This window comes from Neofelis nebulosa, chromosome 13 (assembly GCF_028018385.1).
Source record: "Neofelis nebulosa isolate mNeoNeb1 chromosome 13, mNeoNeb1.pri, whole genome shotgun sequence".
Taxonomy (NCBI): Eukaryota; Metazoa; Chordata; class Mammalia; order Carnivora; family Felidae; genus Neofelis; species Neofelis nebulosa.
The window spans coordinates 84,525,286-84,534,216 of NC_080794.1; the positions used below are offsets into that span (position 1 = coordinate 84,525,286).

At 48.0% G+C, this 8,931-nt stretch overlaps 1 long non-coding RNA gene across 1 annotated transcript; it reads right to left on the minus strand.

Moving 5' to 3' along the window:
* Positions 1-3,478: 3,478 nt before the first annotated feature.
* LOC131492475 (uncharacterized) lies at positions 3,479-5,905 on the minus strand. Its single transcript, XR_009252059.1, has 2 exons — positions 5,847-5,905; positions 3,479-5,680 (listed from the first exon to the last, which is right to left on the minus strand). It is a non-coding gene; the product is annotated as an uncharacterized LOC131492475 (long non-coding RNA).
* Between the last annotated feature and the right edge of the window lie 3,026 nt (positions 5,906-8,931).

Genomic DNA, 8,931 nt, shown 5'->3' on the forward strand with positions numbered 1-8,931 from the left:
TTCTCTTGCTGCTAAGCAGGAGATGGCCTGATCCCCGGGGGGCCCGGGAGCCAGCGTGGATGGCTACCGTGGCCCGCCGCAAGGTGGTCAGCCAAGGTCCCTCCTGCAGGAGGGTCCCAGACGGGTGCATGCTGCTGACGAGGGCCTTGAGTCCAGCATTCGGGGCATCCGTGCGGCTCCCAGCGGTTCCTGTAGGAATCCGGAGACGGCTTGTGCGCCAAGATTGGTTTGACCCAACAGTGGCAGTGGATACCTGGAGTATTTGAGAAGGTACCTGCTCGATCCTGCGCCTTTGGAGTTCTTCAGGTTCTGTCCTAAATTGTCCATTACTTTCTCCATCAATAGTAGTTGGAGGGGTGCCCGGGCGGCTCAGTCGGTGAAGCGTCCAGCTTCGGCTCGGGTCACGATCTCACAGTTTGTGAGTCCAGGCCCCGCGTCGGGCTCTGTGCTGACAGCTCGGAGCCCGGAGCCTGCTTCGGATTCCGTGTCTCCCTCTCTCTCTGTGCCTCCCCACTCGCACTCTGTCTCTCTCTCAAAAATAAAGATTGAAAAAAAATTTTTTTTAATAAAATAAAAGAGAACAGTAGCTGGAGATTCTGGGGCCCCAGGGTGGCTCAGTCAGTTATGCATCCGACTCTTGGTTTTGACTCAAATCACGATCTTGGGGTTCGTTCATGAGTTCAAGCCCAACGAGGGGCTCTGCACTGACATTATTCTCTCTCTCTCTCTCTGTCTCAAGAGAAATAAATAAACTTGAAAAAAGATAGTTGGAGAGTTCATTTTAATTTTCGCTCTAGTAGAGGAGACTTCTGTTCTTTTCAATACACCTAATATCTCCTGAATAGCACCTGGAAGAAATTAGCAGGTTCTAAGTTCTCGGAAACCCATGCTTACTTGCGAAAGTGTGAGTAAATATGGAAGCAAGATGCTGTTATTATTTATGTATTTTTAAAGCTGGTTTTCCTGACTCCTCCAAATGTCTGCTTCCCTCACAAAGCATTAGCCAAATGATACATAAACACATTTCTGACCCTTCTGAGGACAGCTGCACAAAGCGACTTGGACAGGGCTACAAAATGAAGAAACGTGGGGCTGCCCTCTTAATTCCAGATGCTGTCACGGCTTTGATGGCATATCTCAGAGGGGGGACACTCTCCTGCCTCTCAGAGTGCAGATCAACGCAGGAGTCCCACCCAGCTTCCCGAGACGAGGAAGCAAGTGCTTATGGGATTTAAATGGCCGCAACCAACGGGCCTCGGGACATCCCGGTGACTTGGAATGTGCAGGTTTGGATGCCCAGGCAACGTCTGCAGTGTCGTGTTCCCAACAGGGCTGGCTCGTGTCCCGCCAGCATTAAGAAATCGGCGGACGGGCTCTGTGTGCTCCCCTTCCCGTGGTCTGGTCACGGCTCAGATCCATCTCGAAGACCCCGGGCCGAGGAGGACCCAGGCCAGCTCTGACACTGTATCCATCCTTCCATCCCCCGGGGCCTGGCACACCAGGGCTGTGCCACGCCGGCTGTGTGGAGGCCCAGCCCCCGGCTCACTGCCACCCCGCAGGCCAGCCTCACCGTGCTGGGGGCTGCTTGGGGCCTGCTGTCTGTCGCGAACGAGATCACCCCGGTCTGTCCCCCTTCGAGATTGTGACACCTCGAGGGGAGGTCCTCCTCACCTGGTAACCCAGCCCCGGGGCACAATGCGTATTTGTTGAATCGATGATGGCAATTTGCTTTATAAACAGATTCTTACAGCTGGTTAACATCAGTTTTCAAATGCTTTTCGCTGCTTCCCCTTGTTGGGGCATCTACAACACAGGCCCTGTGGTAGGTCGGGGACACCCACGGGAATAATGCATATCTTCCCTCGAGGGGCTCATAGTCTAGTGGGAAAGATTGGGGGGGGGGCAGGTCATTTCAGGATGACACCCTATACAACTGCCTGCTTCTCTCCATCAGGTCCCAGCTTCAAGGCCACCCTCTCCAAGAGTCTGCCCTCAACACCCCGTTCAATGCAGGCTTCCCTGACTCTCTCGGTCAAAGCACCTGCTGATCTCTTTCAGCAGTAGCTATAATTCTGATCTGATTTTTATTTATTTGTTACTTGTCTCCCCCTAAAATACAAACACAAAAGCAAGAGGCTTGTCTAGTTAGTCCTCTGCCGTAATCCCAGTGCCTAGCACCCACAAATAAGTATCCCTTATACGAAGGAACGTACACAGTGACATTTCTGACCGTGTATTACAACTTATGGCCCTTCCTGCCTTGGCATCCTTTCGTTTTGGGCTTTTCTCTCTGGGATAGCATTTAATTCATTCATTTATTTTGTTTATTGCCTGCCCGCCCCTTCTAGAATGTACATTTTGTGCAAACAAGGATTGCTGCCTGCTGTGTTCACTGTTGTTTCCCTAGCGTATAGAACAGGACGCATAGCACACACTCAATAAATACTTTTTGAGTGAACGGATGTCAATGCTACGTAGGAGTTAACAGGAGAATAATTTAACCCACGAAGGCAAGCAGTGGTCACAGAAGTCTTTCCGCAGGGTACGGCCTCTGAGCTCTGTCATAAGTCCTCAGGAATTAACTTACCGAAAGTGATCCGAGAACAAATAGAAAATCTGAGTAGTTCTATGACCACTAAATAAAGTGGCTTAATACTTACTTAAAAACCATCTGCGAGGCCCAGATTGTTTTACCAGAGAATTCTACCCTCTTTCGACTTCCAATCTTATATGAACTCTTCTAGAAAATAGAAAAAGAGAAACCATTTTGTGAGGCTACTATAACCTCGATAATAAAACCAGGGAGGGGCAGTAGGGGAAGGAAAATCATTGGCTAACGTTGTTCACAAGTTTCATGCGAAAGTCTCAATGGGACTCATGCGAAAGACTCAATGGGATATTTGCGATCCAAATCGATCAATGACTACAAAATAATAATGCATAATCATCAAGTTGGGTCTATCGTAGGAATGTGAAGATGGCTTATTAGCAAACAGTTGATAATTTCACTATACTAAGATTTAAAGAAAAATTAAATTGGCACCTCATTAACTGCAGACAAAGGCATCAAACAAAATTGAACATTTACGATAAAATCTTAGCAATCTAGGGGCGCCTGGGTGGCGCAGTCGGTTAAGCGTCTGACTTCAGCCAGGTCACGATCTCGCGGTCCGTGAGTTCGAGCCCCGCGTCAGGCTCTGGGCTGATGGCTCGGAGCCTGGAGCCTGTTTCCGATTCTGTGTCTCCCTCTCTCTCTGCCCCTCCCCCGTTCATGCTCTGTCTCTCTCTGTCCCAAAAATAAATAAAAAATGTTGAAAAAAAAATTAAAAAAAAAAAAAATCTTAGCAATCTAGAAAAAGATGGCAGTTTATTTAACTTGATAGAAAGAATAAATTAAAAATCTATATAAGCATCACAATTGCAGGTAAAGCATTTAAAAGCACTCCTTTTAAAAAGATGAATAAGTCAAGGATGTCTGTGATCACTGCTTTTATTCAACTGGAAAAGTTGGCATAAAGTAAAGTAAAGAAAGGGTTGACTGATAAATGGCGCTCGGGAATTGGTTATCCAGATGGAAAGAAATCTGATCCTTGCCTCAGATTACATGGAGGAAAAAAGACATAAGCATAAACACTAGGAGAAAAAAATAGAATAATTCGACAAAACTTGAAACATTCCTGCTAATCAAAGATACCATAAGCAGAAAAAGACAAACCACAAACAGGGAAAAGATATTAGCAATATATATAACCCAAAACAGATTCTTATCCAAAATATATTTTTGATTTTTTCCGATCATTTACAAAAATCCTTAGAAGAATAAAAGAAATGCGAGCAAAAGTTACCCAGACGTTTCACATAATGGGAAACATGACGGTCCACTTATAATCAGGGAATGCCAAATCACAAGCATAACGAGATTGTCCCCAAATCTTTTAAATGTGTTGTTACAGAGCTGAGGCAACCATGTAGACTGAAGGGGATTTTCTTTATGGGCCACTGATGAGCCACATAAACGACTCCAATCGTCTGGCAAATTATTTGACAACACCTAGTACAATTGAAAATTTTACTTGCCCGCTGATTTTCAGTTCCATTTCTGCAGGATCATGGTACCCTTGAAGAGCTCTTGCCCATATGCATGAGGAGATATGTTGATGGTGTTCACAGCAGTAAGGTTTGTGAGCGAAGAGAGAGAGAAAGAGAGGGGGAGAGGAAAAGAAGGAAGAAAGGGAGGGAGGGAGGGAAGGAAGAAGATAAATTAAAAGCAACCTGAATGGCCTCAATAAGAGAACCGATGTAAACACATACACGCCTTCACATACACCGAAACATCGGACAGGACTGAGAGTGAATTGACTAAGGCTTATAACACGGAACCTCTCAAAAACATGATAGTAGCCAAAAGTTGCAAGTTGCTGGAGAATACATAGAATATGATATCATCTATATAAGGGTTTGTATTTATTTATTTTTTTAAATTCAAGTTAGCTAACAGAGAGTGTAGCACTGGTTTCAGCAGCAGAATTATACGAGGTCTTAAAACATTCTCAGCAACAGCGTGAATGGCTTAGGGATGAGCACGCACGTGAATGTATACAGATCCTTAAAGAAATTATAAAACCCTGAATTCAAAATAGCGGCTACCTGGGGGGAAGGGAGGAAGAGCTGTGGGATTGGGAAGTACAGAGAGGTTTGACTGCATCGGGATGCTTCGTTTCTTAAGCTCAGTAGGACGAGACATCTCTTAGATACCAAATATTTTATCTTAAAATTGAGTGGGGGAGGGGAGAGGGAGGTAGGAGTTAGCGCCAGAAGGAAAAGAAAAGAAAAGAAAGAGTATTCTAGGAGGGAGGAGGAGCATGAGCGAAGATACGGAGGGGTAACTGAGCAGGTGCAGTGGCAGAAACATGAGAAAAGTTGTGTTTAAAGCCCACATTGAGAGGGAACGGTTCATGTCGACCGAGGGGGGTAGTCGGGGACAGACCATGCAGTAACCTTGAGCGCTGTGCTAAAGAATCAGGAAATTATCCTGCGAGCAATGGGGAGTTATTCAAGGGCATCAGGTGGGTGAGTGACTCGGCCGTCTAAGCATTTGGGACGGGCGGTTCTCATGATGCCGTGTAGGGTGGCTTGGAGGGACCTGGGGGAGACGAGGGGTATTCTGGCAGCAGGAGACCCAGTAGGAAGCTGGGAGGGGTCCAGACCAGAAGGGAAGAGCCCTGAGATAGAGGCAGTGGCACTGGAGAGAAGCTGCCTGAAGAGTAAGTATCCAATGCATATTTCCAAACAATTCTAATGCTGTGGCACATCCACATGGAAATGACTGTTCAGCATGTGGCAGCCTTGAAGTTCAAAACACAGAGGCTTCAGCCTTCCCATGTGTTTCTAGAGATGGCTTAGAACTGCAGGCTCCACCCAAGCTGGCTGAGTCCCGCCGGCCTCCGATGCCGTAATTACGTGTTTATTGGTATTTGGAATGGATTGTGTGCACGGCCCATGTTGTCAGGTCATTGCTGAACCTGAGTGATGGCCTCTCTGTTCCATTTCTTCCCGATGAGTACACACACTTGAGCACTTAATGGAGAACGGGGGCCTCCCAGGACCGATGGCCTTCAAGCGGAACAAAGCACTCTAAGGAATTCGTGATCTCTGACCTTTCTTAACCGCTCTGATGACTCTGGAAAAGGAAATTTAAAATTTTGAGTTATTCCCAAACTGGATGCGTTACAGGAGTAATTGTAAAGCAAAGCCACGGAATCCCAGGTATTTTACACCAGATATTTCGCATCAAGCGCATCAAGAAAGCAGAGTGCACAGCAGGTAGCTCCGTAGAAGGATTTTACCGTCAAGGACTAGTCACAGAAGTGCGAGGAGAGCAGAAGAGACAGGCGGGACGGGGAGGCGAACCAGCAATGAGCAGTAACAGGCAGCTACTACCAACCCTATGGAGACAAAGAGAAGAAGTGATGTCCCAGAGCCCAGGAATGGACACCGTACTGGGAAGGGCTGGCCTGTGGGTTCTGGACGACAGGGAGACAAAGCAGGTGCTGGACGTGGTCCCTGAAGCAGAGAGGGAAGAAGGGCTAGAACCACCCTGGCTCGTCCCTTTCTCCCGCCCTCTGGTCTGTTGCCAGCACCTCCCAATGGCCAAACCTAGCCACAGGCCAGTGGGCAAGCAAGCCTGGAAAACTCATCCCCCACCCCCACCCCCCCACCCCCGCCCCGGGGCCTGTGATACATAGCAGGGCAGGGAAAGGAAGGGGCTGGATCTTAGGGCAAAAGGGCAAATGGCCGGAACAGAGGCAACGCTGAGTCAAGACCCATATGCCAAAAGGACGGAGCCATGGAAGAGTCTGGGGAAGAGAATTCCAGCAAAAGGGATCCAGAGCGAGCAGGGCAGGGGTGGGTGCAACTGCCATCCTCAACCCAGTTCAGGCTTGTCACTGGCACTGGTCATCTCGTTGGGACCTCCCCCACCACCGTGATTCCCTTTGGCCAGATTTTCCCTTCCCACTCAAGCCTGCCTCTTCGGAACCTTCCAGCAGCACCAGGTGCTGCCCTTCAGAGAGCTAGGGGCTGCCTGGCAAGCAGATTATACACTCTTATGTCTGAGCCAGTTCTCTGACTCATAATTACACCTCGCTCCAGTCATTGACTCTTCACCCTGTGCAGGAATCGTACCAGAAAGACCTTCAAGAGCATTACATCACGCGTTTCTTGCCACAGCCGTGTGAGGGGGGTTTTGTGCTCCCCGTCTGACGGACTGGGAAGGGGACGTTCAGATTAGTTAAATAACTTGCTCAAAGATCCTGTTGATGACAGGGCTAGAACTCCACCCCCGAATTCAACTTGCGCATGTTTAACGAACACCTCTCGAGAGTCAGACTGTGGGGATAGACAAGCGTAGAACATATAGCATCCCAGGGAAGGCAGGTGGTAAACAAATAACCACGCAATTATTGAGTAATAGTGTTTATGATGCATTTATTGCTGAAGTCATCTATGCCAGTAAAAAATTGTAATGAACTCCAGACCCTTCCCTGCTCACGTGTTTCTCAGGTGTAACCACTGGTTATTTTTTTGCACTATTTTATTAACTTCTGGTCTCACATGTGTCATCCTTCCTTTCTGCAGACTTACTTCAAAGTTCTTTCTCGGTACTTGAGTCAAACACTGAATTCATTTACAGCTAAGGCTATAAATTGTCCTCTGCGTGCTGCCTTTGCCATACCCCACAAGTTGTGATGTGTCAGTCTTTTATTTCTGTTCTATTCTAAGCATTTGCAGAAGGGAAGCTGTCAGGGTATTTGAAGCAGAATCTTACAGCACCATTTTAACCCAACGTTCTCTTCTTTTGTTAAGCATATAAAATATGATGATGGTGATGATGGTGACGACGACGACGATGATGATGATGATGATGATAAATTTCTGTAAATGGGGACGGGGGAGGGTGACTGCAGAGTATGAAAAGCTTTGCCAGCAAAGTGATGCTCCCTCTCACCCCGGGTCCCCAGTCCCCCTCTGCAGAGGTAATGCCCATCAAGAGTGTTTGATGCCCCTTTGAAGACATCACCCACCCAGAGGCACCAAGTCTACGCATCTTTCCTTTTGCAGACTCCAGCCTAGAGTCTCGCTGAGTGTGAAGAGACTGTCGGGGCCACTCAAAACCAACTGCAAGAGCCCAGCTCTTGCAAAAAGGAGCTTATAGAAAATGCATCTTGAGGTTCCTTCTGTTTTGAAGTTTAGATGCAGAACGGCAGGAGCCTCCGAGGATTGCTCGACAGGAGGCCTTTGAGGGTTGGGTTTTCGTAACCTTGAAATGCAGCAAAAGGCAGAGGCCCCAGCTCCAACTTGGGCAGAGATTCATTTTCCCGCTTGGCCCAGCTCGGAGCTCTCAAACGGTTCTTGGACCTTACGCAGGACACGCGTGGCCGGCCCCAGGTGGGTCCTCGAGGCGCCAGGCCCTGTGCTGGGTGTTTTCATATGGCATCTCAGTTCCTCGCCAGGGACACGTGTCATCTTAGAGAAGAGTGATAAAAGCTCAAGATGGGAACTTTTGGAGCTCAGGGCCCCACGGGCAGTGAGAGAAGGAGCAGGAACTTAAACCCAGAGCTGTAAGTAACAGCATCCATGCATTCCCATGGACTGCATGGGACTGCACGTTGCTCTGACCACGTAAGGCCAAGTTTACCTTGGAGCCTGGTGAGGGCCCTCTGCGTCTCCACCATCCACACCGACACAGTGACGGACCATTCTGGCCACTGAGGGGAAGGGTGCTCTGTGCTCCTCCAAGTGTGCAGGGCTGGAGGGCGCTTGTCCACAGGCTCAGGTCCAGTATGACCTGCGGGTCAGCTCTGGTAAAGAAGTCACGGAGAGACAAGGATGCACAGGGGAAGAGGGCCCGTCATGCAAATGTTGCCTCTTTGGCTACAAAACTGGCTAAGAAATGCCAAAGAGAGGAAACAAAGGAGCTGAATTTGTCCACTGTTCGTAGATGCTACTTTTGGTTCATTTCCCCCCTCCCCGTTATACACAATGCTGCCTTGCACTTCCTCATGCCTGCTTCCCTGGCACGTCTTTGAAAGTCTCTCTGGGCCTTATGCCTTCAAAGCAGTTGCACCCACTTATCCTGCCACCAGCAGGGTGTATGTGCATATTCCGGCAACCGTGTTTATGTGAAACTATCAGACTTCAACATCGCTTGCCCATCGTAGGGGCGAAAAACCGCATCTTGTTTTAATTTGCATATTCCCGATTTTTAAATGGGAGTGTCTTTTCATACGGGTTTTGGTCATTTTTATTTCTTCTAGAATTTTCTACACATACCTTTTGCCTGCTTTTTTCTGCTTTTCTTGGCTTTTCAGGATTTCTTCAACTCATCTGCATTGCGTTCTGTTTAAAGTTTGGAACACATTTTCTCCCCAG